Source organism: Benincasa hispida, chromosome 11 (assembly GCF_009727055.1).
Source record: "Benincasa hispida cultivar B227 chromosome 11, ASM972705v1, whole genome shotgun sequence".
NCBI classification, from domain to species: Eukaryota; Viridiplantae; Streptophyta; class Magnoliopsida; order Cucurbitales; family Cucurbitaceae; genus Benincasa; species Benincasa hispida.
Window position 1 is genome coordinate 52,785,849 of NC_052359.1, and position 11,112 is coordinate 52,796,960.

The following is an 11,112-nucleotide window of genomic DNA, read 5'->3' on the forward strand; positions in this document are numbered from 1 at the left end:
TTAATAATATTTTTAAAGAATTAAGTAAAGTATTGGAAAAAAAAAGTTCTCAAAAGTTAATTTTTATTTTGAGTGTTGGGCAAAGAATTTCAATCCATCTCTTTTATAAGAAAGGTGAAATCATACTTGAGAAATCAATAGTAAATAAGCAAAAGGCGACTACTCCGATTGTTTTCGAGAATTACCAAAAAAAAAAAAAAATGGGGCATTTTTTTAGGGGCTAAAGACTTTTGGATCACTTTTTAAAAAGTTGAATTTTAGAATAAATTAGGTGTGAAAGGTCGAAATTGCCCTAGAAAAAAAATCACTTTATCCTCCTTTTCCCTTTTTTTTTTTTTTTTTTTTTTTTTTTTTTTTTCTCTCTAACTTCTCTCTAACTTCTCTTCCCTCAAGCTCCTTGCCATGCCCTGGGTTTTTAGCAACTCTTGAACACTCTCTCATATTTGTAGTAAGTTTTTATGATTTTTTAATTATAAATTTTTTTTGTTCTCTATTCTTATTCTTATGTTGATGTTGGGTTGAATTAGGTTTAAATTTTCAAACTTGAAATGTATATTTCCCAAGTTAATTTTATAGTTTTAAGTAATTTAGGGTGATTTACAAATGTTTTAGCAAGTTTTTAGTTAATTTTTTTTATCTCACAAACAAATTGTATCTTCTAATCTTCAAATGTTCAATTCCAAATCAATTATATACTTATTTTAGGTGATTTAAGGTGGTTTATACATATTTAGGAAGTTATTTTAGCTACTTTTTTTTTTATCTCGCAACATCTCGCAAACATATCACATATTCTAAACTTCAAATGTCCAATCTCAAATAAATATATAACTTGTTTTAGGTGATTTAAGATGATTTTACACATATTCTTGGGAGCTATAGCTACATTTTTTTTTTATATCTTGCAACATCTCGTAATATATCACAATTTCTAAACTTCAAATGTCCAATCCCAAATCAATATATTACTTGTTTTTAGTGTTTAAGGTGGTTTTGCACATGTTTTAAGAGTTTTTTAACTACGTTTCTTATCTCACATCTTCTAAACTTCAAATGTCCAATCTCAAATCAACTATATACTTATTTTTGGTGATTTGACACTTTGTTTAGGGAGTTATTGTAGCTTTTTTTTTTTTTTTTTAATTTTTTTTATCTTGCAACATTTGTAATATCTCGCAAACATATCACATTTTCCAAACTTCAAATGTTCACTTCCAAATCAATTATATACTTGTTTTAGGTGATTTAAGGTAGTTTTACTCATGTTTTAGGAACTTTGTAGGTATTAAATTTTATTTCGCAACTTGAAATGCCTAACTTCAAATCATTTTTTTCATGAACTAAAGACTTTTAGGTATTTTAAGGCCGACATATGTTCGGATTTGAGTTTGTTATGTGGTGTATGGGATAAGAGACAAAAAAAAAAAAAAAAAAAAATGAAGGAGGCATGTTAAAAGCTACTGTCGTATGTAAAGTAATAACACATGATTATTTCACGGTCAAACGATATGCTCTTGCAGAAGTTAACCCTATGGAGTTCGATATAAAGATAAAGTGCATATATGAGATAAAAGTTGAAAAATGAAGCTCATCCACTTGAATTAAGCAATGAGCATGTTTTGAAGTTTTATATTCTTAGTGAAAATTTGTTGGAGGTCCCCCTGTATATCTCATTCGAACATAAGAGCAATCAAAATAAGAAAGGTTTCAATATGTGTTACAATTCAATATCTGGGAGCAACCAAGTGCATAACTTAAATGATCCAATTGCAATGGATGAATTAGATGAGAATGAAATTCAAGTCGATTTCTGTGATAACATGATAATGGCCACTCCAACTTATGGGAATTATATGATTCAAAAGACGATACTTTTACATGGGAGCTAGTTGAGATGAATAGTGAATCGTATGACATCCTACAACAAACAAATATTTCAATAGAAGATCACATAGTTAAATATGGCTCAGCTAGCCAAAAGTTGAATGTGAAAAAAAAAAACATTTGGTCAGAAGAAAGCTCTACAAGTGAGGAGTTGAAGGTAGGACAAATATTTTTTTTTTTGCAAGAGAGAATTCTTTGTGAGATTAAGTCTTTTGGCAATGAAAAAGAATTTTTAGTTTTTAGTACAGAAATCTACAAAAGGGGTGCTTTATATTAAATGCATTGATGGTAAGTGTAAGTGGAGATTGCGAGCAGTCAGATTGAAGAATTCAAATATATTAAAGATTTCAAAGTATGTAAATATTCATGTTGTCTTGATATTTTGAATCGTGACCACAGACAAGAAAAATCTTGGATAGTTGGAGAATTAATAAAGTCCAAATTCAAATGAGTTGATCACCAATACAAACCACATGATATCATAAAAGACATGAGGCAAGACTATGGCATAAATGTAAGTTATGAAAAAGCATGACGTGCTAGAGAAAATGCATATGAACAAGTGTATGGGTCTCTTGAAGAGTCATACAATTTATTGTGTTGGTATGGTGAAGCACTGAAACTTGCAAATCCAGGTACAATATATCAGATTGAATTTGAAGATGAGTATTTCTTCAAATATCTTTTTATGACTCTTGATCCATGTGTTCAAGGCTTTTTAAATTGCATTAGACTCATAGTCATGGATGGAACATTTTTAAAGAACAAATTTCGTGGTCAATTGATAGTTGCCACTTGCTTAGATGGTAATAATTAAACCTATCCCCTTGCCTTTGGAATAGTTTATAGAGGAATAAATGCTTCTATAAAATTGAAGGAACTCTAATGAGAACCTTGAGCGGAAGTGGATCGATCAAATTCCATAATTTATTGAATACAAAGTTTAAAGTAAACAAGCAATAAGATATGAATTTAAATCTAAATTGCAACATGCTTTACAAGAAAAGAGTTTGAAGAAACCTCACCTTTGAAGACCTTTTTCTTCACGATTTCCCTCAAATAGATTACGAACTTCTTGAAGACCTTCTTCAAGATAACCTCGAACAAAATCCGGACACTACCATAAAAGAAACCTTGATTTTCTCAAGGTGAGAACCTAGAAATGGTGGACTCTGACTATTTTGGTTATAAGAGAAAGCTTAAGGTGGAGGAAGAAGATTGAGAACTTTCAACTCAAGATAAAACTCACATAACACTTCTGTAAAATTTATTTTTCTTTCTTATTTCAATCGTTCAACAATCTCAAAATCTAGAAGAAGAAGAAAACAATTTTTTTTTTAATTCTCCTTGCCATAAAAATAACCACCACCCACTAATGTGAGTGGAGAGAAAAGATGGAAAAGGACTCCCTTCCTTATTATCAAAATAATAATAATAAAATAAATATAAATATGATAACTAGCTTATCATATTATATATATATTATATTATATGTTATATCAAATATAATATATAACTTATAGTTTGTATCACATATAATATAAACTATAGTTTATTTTCTCTTTAATATGCCATTTCATATAAATCTTATTTATATTAAATTTAACAACTATAAATCCCATTCATAGAAAATATATTTGAATCTCATTCAAATATTTATTTCCTCCCATTAAACTATAGTGTATCAAATACATTATGACAATTATATCACATATAATTGAAACAACTTAATTATATCATATATAATTAAATCCCTCTATTAATTTGAACAACTCAAATTAATCCAAAGACCGATTCTCAACTAAATCCTATTAAGCTACCAAGGGGACCTCATGGACCTGTAGCTTGAAGCTCTAACGATACATGAATAATTAATTAAACTCTTTAATTACATTAGTCACTATCCATTAACTGTCGGACATTCTACTAAGGACCGACAGCTGCACTCTTCGTACTACAGATATATTTCTGTGTCCATTGGATATAATCAATCAACAGCACGATGACCCTTCCCAAATTGCTCATAAGTACAGTTAGGACAAATTACCATTTTGTCCTTGTAGTTAAACATGTATGTGAAGACATACAGTTCACATACATATTTAAGTTACAAAGACAACCTTGGATGTTAGTTTATTGGTTTGTGGCTAATCCAACTAAAATATCAAATATATTTATAGACAATGAATAAAATATCAAATATTTTATTAAATACATAATGAGTTTGTTCAAATAATGTTTACAAACTATATAATCCTACGAGATTTAGGGCATCAACCCCAACAAAAATGATTTTTGGAAAAGTTGAAAGGTGCAATAGATGAGGTTTACAATCTAGGCTTTGTGACAGATTGACATACAAGCTTCTCCAAGCGTCTCTAAGTGACAGATCAAAATCGCGCCCTAATTATAACATTCGAAGAACATTCCAGTCATTAACAACGCGTTCATGTAGGTAACATGCAAGTAGAGGTATCCTATGTAATGAGTTTACATAAAATCGGACTACGAAATAGTAACCATAGGTGTAACACCATTGACTAGTTAGCTTTCTATTTCAATAAGATGACCTAGACAACTTAGTTTTAATCTGAAATGTACTATGAACTCCTGTTCACAAGGGATTGTCCTTTGATTTGTATGGGTGAGAGTGGCTAGTTTTCCGACTCAATAAAATTACCATTTTGGGGATAAGACCGAATGAGGAGCTAAGAACATAATAATACAAGATGGAATTCACTTCTTCCTGACTTTAGGGTAAGTAGATGAGTGTTCCCTTAAGTGGTATCTCTGAGACTTGAACAGATGGCCATACTCTCTCACTGACCCGAGAGGAGTTTATATTTAATGGTTGAACCATGAAAATATTGTTCACTAGAGGAGCACTGGTACTTAAGAATACAGAGGTAAGCCAAGGGTAAAACGGTAATTTGACCCAATTGATGTTATGAACACTCGTGAAGGATTAACTTGGTGATACTGGTCTATATCCGTGGACACAAAAATATATCTACAGTGAGAAGAGTGCAGTTGTGAGTCTTTAGTAGAATGGATCCACAGTTAACGAATATTAATTAATTTGGTTAATAAGTTTAGCTAATTAATCTCATATCGTTGGAGTTTCTGATCTGTAGGTCCACCAAGTCCCCTTGTTAGCTCACTAAAGGATATTAATGAGAAATGATTTGCATTGTTCAAATCAATTGAGGAAATTGTATATTAATGTAATTAATATATAATTATGTGATCTATAATTCAAATTATGTTAGAGAGAAATATTTGAATGAGATTCAAATATTTATTTCATGTGAATTAGATTCATGAAGAGTTAATTAATAATAATGTTCGAGAGATGGAAACATAAAAATATGTCATGTTTATATATTAATTAATTAACTATAAATTAAATTAGATTTAATATGTGGTTATTTAATTAATGTGCCAATTAATTAAATAAGAGGTTATTTAATTAATTGGCATCAAGGGTGGAAAGAAAAATACTTGGAGAAAGGTTAAATCCTTCTCCATATCAATTCGTTCTTATTAGCCCATTTAGGGCAAATATTCATTTGGGCAAAAATATACATTAGCCTCTAAATTAATTCCTCTCTACACTCTCTACGATCTCTCTACCTCTTCCTCTTCCAAGGGGACACCACTCATCCAACTCTTGGAATCCTAGAGAATAACAATTATTCTTATGGTAGTGTCAGTGATCGTTGAGAAGACATTTGTGTGAAGAACAAGAGAAATTTCGAGAAGTTTGAGAATCTACAAAGGTAAAAATCGTTCATCCATTTGATTCTCCTTTATAATGCATGCCTAGTATGATGTTTATCCTATTTCGATTCTATTTAGTATGTTATGTTTTTGTTTCCTTAAAATCGAAAAATCGAATGCAAGACGATCTCACACTTCTGCTCGGGATCCGATCCCAACAGGAACATAGTTGCAAGATGTTGCAAGATAGTTGCGAGATAAAAAAAAAAAAGTACCCAACAAACTCCCTAAAACTTGTTCTTACCCAACCCTAAATTACCTAAACGGTCATATAAAACATATAAATATATGTGCCATAATGTGTTAGAAGGGGTCATTGGCATGTCTTTGGTGGTGATTGCAAGTTTTTATGTAGGAAGATGGGTGCGAGAATATTAAAAGATACAAAACAACTCCTAAATATGAATATGGTTCATATAAATGCAGAGCAACTTTTGATTTTGCAAAATGAAACCAACCAACAACAGTATTCTCAATAATCAAAGTAAAAGGAACTCAACTCTTCTATTTTGGAAGCCAAGATAAACTTAGAAATGAAAAAACCTAAGCAAATCAATAAAAATAAAAGAAAAAATAAGTAAAAAATCAGTAAAATCAACAAACAATCCAAATGTTAGAAATTTTCTCCTATATCTAAATGAAGGTTTAAGTTCCTTATAGTGGTTGAAGAGTCGTCGTTCAACTTTGTCATTCTTAAGCTTTGATCTTCCTTGTCAGTCTTAGTCGACGTTCGAAGGGTCGTCGACCATCCACAATGGTGGTTAGTCACTGTTGAATGAGAAATTTTGGACCAATCACAAGTTGCCACGACATTTACTAAATTAATGATGAAATTCCAAATCATTAAATTTAGGCCCAATTAGAAGTTGATATATGTCCCGAATTGAAGTTGAAGACAAATTTTGATGATGCCACGTGGTTTTATCATGACTATTGAATCAGGGAAGATTAATTTGGTCCAATTTGATATTATTATTTGGACCAAAGTTGAACTAAGTCTAAAAATAGGTTGAATTTGACCCAAATGTCAAATCAGGCCTAAATCCGATTAATTGGGCCCAAAGGCCAAACCCATGAACCAACCAAGTCCAAGTCCAACTAATTGGGCCCAAAGGCCAGGCCCATAGATCAACAAGCCCGAAGGTCAATCATCCAAGAAGATCAACAAGCCCAAAGGTTGATCGTCCAAGAAGATCAACAAGCCCAAAGGTCAATCCTCCAAGAAGATCAACAAGCTTAAAGGCCGATCTTCTAAGAAGATCATCAAGCCTAAAGGCCAATCCTTCAAGAAGATCATCAAGTCCAAAGGCTGATCATCCAAGAAGACCAATAAGCCCGATCAGCCCAAAGGCTGATCATCCAAGAAGATGAACAAGCCCAAAGGTCGATCATCCAAGAAGATCAACAAGCCTAAAGGTTGATCATCCAAGAAAATCATCAAGCCTAAAGGCCGATCATCCAATAAGATCAACAAGTCCAAAGGCCGATCATCCAAGAAGATCAACAAGCCCAAAGGTCGATCATTCAAGAAGATCAACCAACTTAAAGACTATAGTTTATTTTGAAAGCATCAAATTATTATGTATTAGAGATTGTCTTCACTTTCCACAAAATTAATACAAATACAAAAGTTCAAGTTCCACGAAATAAATTTCTCTTGAAAATCTCGTGCCAACAAATTGGCACGTCCGATGGGACATCTCTACCTCTCATCTCTCTCGTCATCAAGTCAACAAATCTATAAATAGCACCAAAGAAAGCTGCATCCAAAGCTACCATCGCATAAGCTCTGTCATCACGGAGGAAATCTGGGACCAGCTGATGGAATCTTCTAAAAGCGGGATCGTCATCATAGAAAATCCCTTATTCGACAACTATACTTCTGCTACTGATCTATCAGAGAAAGAATCATCACGTTTTGATGTAGTGTCTATCATGATGACTGACTTAACAACTGAGTTGACCATGGCAGAGATGGAGATAAAGATAAATCTCCTAATGAAAGTTGTAGAAGAGCGAGATTATGAAATTGCTGCTTTAAGAGATGAAATACAGGCTCGAGAAACTGCTGAGTCGAGTCAATTTCCAGCTACAAAAGCCAATGACAAAGGAAAGACTGTCTTGCAGGAAGACCAACCGTAACAATCTACCTCTGTCGCTACCCTATCAATTCAACAACTGCAGGATATGATTAAAAACTCTATAAGGGCTCAGTACGGAGGACCATCACAATCCTTCTTTATGTACTCCAAGTTGTACACCAAGAAAATCGACAACCTGAGAATACCAGCTAGGTATCAACCTCCAAAGTTCTAGCAGTTCGATGGAAAGGGAAATCCAAAACAACATGTTGCACACTTCATTAAAACCTGCGAAAATGTAGGAACCGGAGGAGACCAGCTAGTCAAGCAGTTTATCCGTACCTTGAAAGGAAATGCTTTTGAATGGTATACTGATTTAGAGCCAGAAGTGATTGATAGTTGGGAACAGCTAGAAATGGAGTTCTTAAACCACTTCTATAGTACAAGGCGCACTGTTAGCATGATGGAGTTGACGAACACCAAACAGTGGAAGGGTGAGACAGTCATTGATTACATCGACCGATGGAGAGCTTTGAGTCTAGATTGCAAAGATAGACTTACTGAATTATCTGTAATGGTGATGTGCACTCAAGACATGCACTGTGAGCTTCTTTACATCCTACAAGGGATAAAACCTCGTACGTTTGAGGAGTTGGCAACACGTGCTCATGATATGAAGCTAAGCATCTCCAACAGGGGAACTAAAGATTTCCTAGTCCTCGAAGGGAAAAAAATACAAGAATGAAGCCAAGGGCACTGAAAAGATCATGGATAGTGCCACAAAAGAATCTATGGTCGTTCATGTGACCCCGCTGGAATTTTCCTCCAAAGGAAAACAAACAAAATTTGAAAGAAGGCACAATGAGGGCGAGAAGCGTCGTCCAACTCTTAAAGAAATACAGGAGAAGGTTTATCCATTCCCTTACTCTGATGTGGCAGATATGTTGGAGCAACTGCTAGAGAAACAACTTATTCAGCTGCTGAAATGCAAGCGGCTGGAACAACCAGGAAAAGTAGATGATTTTAACTACTGCAAGTATCATCAGGTCGTTAGTCACCCAATTGAAAGGTGCTTTGTGCTGAAGGAACGAATTCTGAAGTTGGCTCGTGAAAAGAAGATTGAGCTAGATTTAGATGAAGTAGCTCAGACAAATCACGCTACAGTAGTGTTGACTTCAAGTGTTCTAACACTGTCTGTGTCTCATGCTCAAAGACAAAGCTTGATCCAATTTGGAGCCTTCGAGCCTATAGTTGTTTAGTTTCAGCAAGAGATTCAAATAGCAAATTCCAAAAAGAAAGATAAGCTCGTTGAAGATGACAACAAAGGGTGGATAGTTGTGATTTATCAAAAAAGACGACAGCCAAACTCCACCCAAAAAGAGTCGCGTTCCTATCGAAGCTATAGAAAAAGGAATAAGACTTATAAAAAGAAAGGAAAAAAGATGACATGGAAGCCTAAGCCTACTAAGAAAGAAGACAAGGACTTCCCTCAATTCTAACGTCCGACAACTTTGGCAGAATTTCTCCCAATAAGCTTTCTTGCATGTCAGCAAATCATCTAGAGAAAGTATCAGAAGTTATTGCATGTCACATTGTCGGCATAGTGGAAGTCGACAACAATCATATAACTGCCGAAGAAGTCAACGATTCAGAAAAAATGAAGCAAAGAACTTATGTCTTCGATCGTATTAAGCCTTCAAGTGCTCGATCTTCAGTCTTTCAAAGATTGAGTATGGCCACGATAGGAGAAGAAGACCGTTGTTGAATGACTACTTCTACTCGAACTTCAGCCTTCAAAAGGCTAAGTATATCCACGTTAAAGAAAGATCGACCTTCAACATCTGCTTTTGATCGTCTCAAGACAACAAGCGATCAACGTAAAGGAAGGATGAAAATATTGAAGGCAACATCATTCCATGAAGAAAACAATGACGAAAAGATTCACAGTCGTGTCCCTTCACGCATGAAAAGGAAATTTTCTGTTGATATAAATATAAAGGATTCCTTGATAGTGAAGCCAAAACTCATCATATTGACGAATCCTATAAATGAAGAGGATGATCAAAACCATGATGAAATAAAAGCTTCTGAAGTTTAAATGAAGAAGCTCCTCATCACAAGAGCCTAAACTGCATGATGCTCCTGGCCTGCATGAGCTTAAAATAGAATGCCCCCCCTCCTCCCCCCCCAAAAAAAAATCTTTGTACAACTACGTTACGACTTGATCCCTATTATTATAAATGGTACGTAGGAAACTTAGAGAAATTTAAGTTCAGTCGCGCATAAAAAAAAGGCGTTCATTTTTAACTACGTTATGACGATCCCTATTATTATGAAGGGTATGTAGACAGCTAGAAAGAAACTTCAAGTTCAGTTCAGTTAAAAAAAAAAATACGTCATGACATGATCCCTTTCTTTAAGGAGGCAACTTAAAGAAATTTAAGTTTAGTCCATCAGAAAGGGTACCACAACCACCTAAGTATGATACTATAAGATTGATGTTGATCATCCCTGTTAAAGAATGACACTCCAAATTGAAGATATTCATCCCTATTGAGGGAAACACAACGGATTGAAGTTGTTCATCCCTCATAAGGAGCTAGCAAAATAAATAAAAGGCATACACTTGGAATGTGCTTTGCTTCCTCTTCAAAATCAAACTTGGATACTCCTCCATCTTCAAGTTCAGAGGCTTCGTCGATGCTCTTCAATCTTCAAGTTCAGAGGCTTCATCGATGCTCCTCCATCTTCAAGTTCAGAGGTTTCATCGATGCTTCATCTTCATGCTCAAGTCTGGAGGCTTGCAATGACATCTTCATGCTCAAAGTCACAAAGTCAAGCTCAATGCGAAGATTCATCTATGCTTCGTCAAACTCAAGTGCGGAGGATTCGCTGATGCTTCAAGCTCAAATGTAGAGGATTTGCCGATTCTTCAAGCTCAAGTGTAGAAGATTCGTCGATGCTTCATCAAACTCAAATGCAGAGGATTTATCGATGCTCTATCAAACTCAAACGCGAAGGTCTCGTCGATGCTTCTCCATCTTCAAGTTCAGAGGCTCCATCGATGCTACTCCATCTTCAAGCTCAAGATCGACATGCATGGCTCCACTTCCATCTTCAAGTTCAAGATCGGTGTGCATGGCTCTGCTTCCATCTTTAAGTTTAAGATTGGTGTGCATGGAAAAGATAAGGGCTAACATTTTGGAGATGAAGAGAAGCCGCACCATGATTTGGAGATGGACTTGAAGTCGTGCCATCAGTTTGGAGATGGAGTGAAACGCGCGCATCAATTTGGAGATGAACGACAGCCACGTAACGACTTTGGAGATGAAGCGAAGTCGGGCCAACATTTGGAGATTGAAGCGAA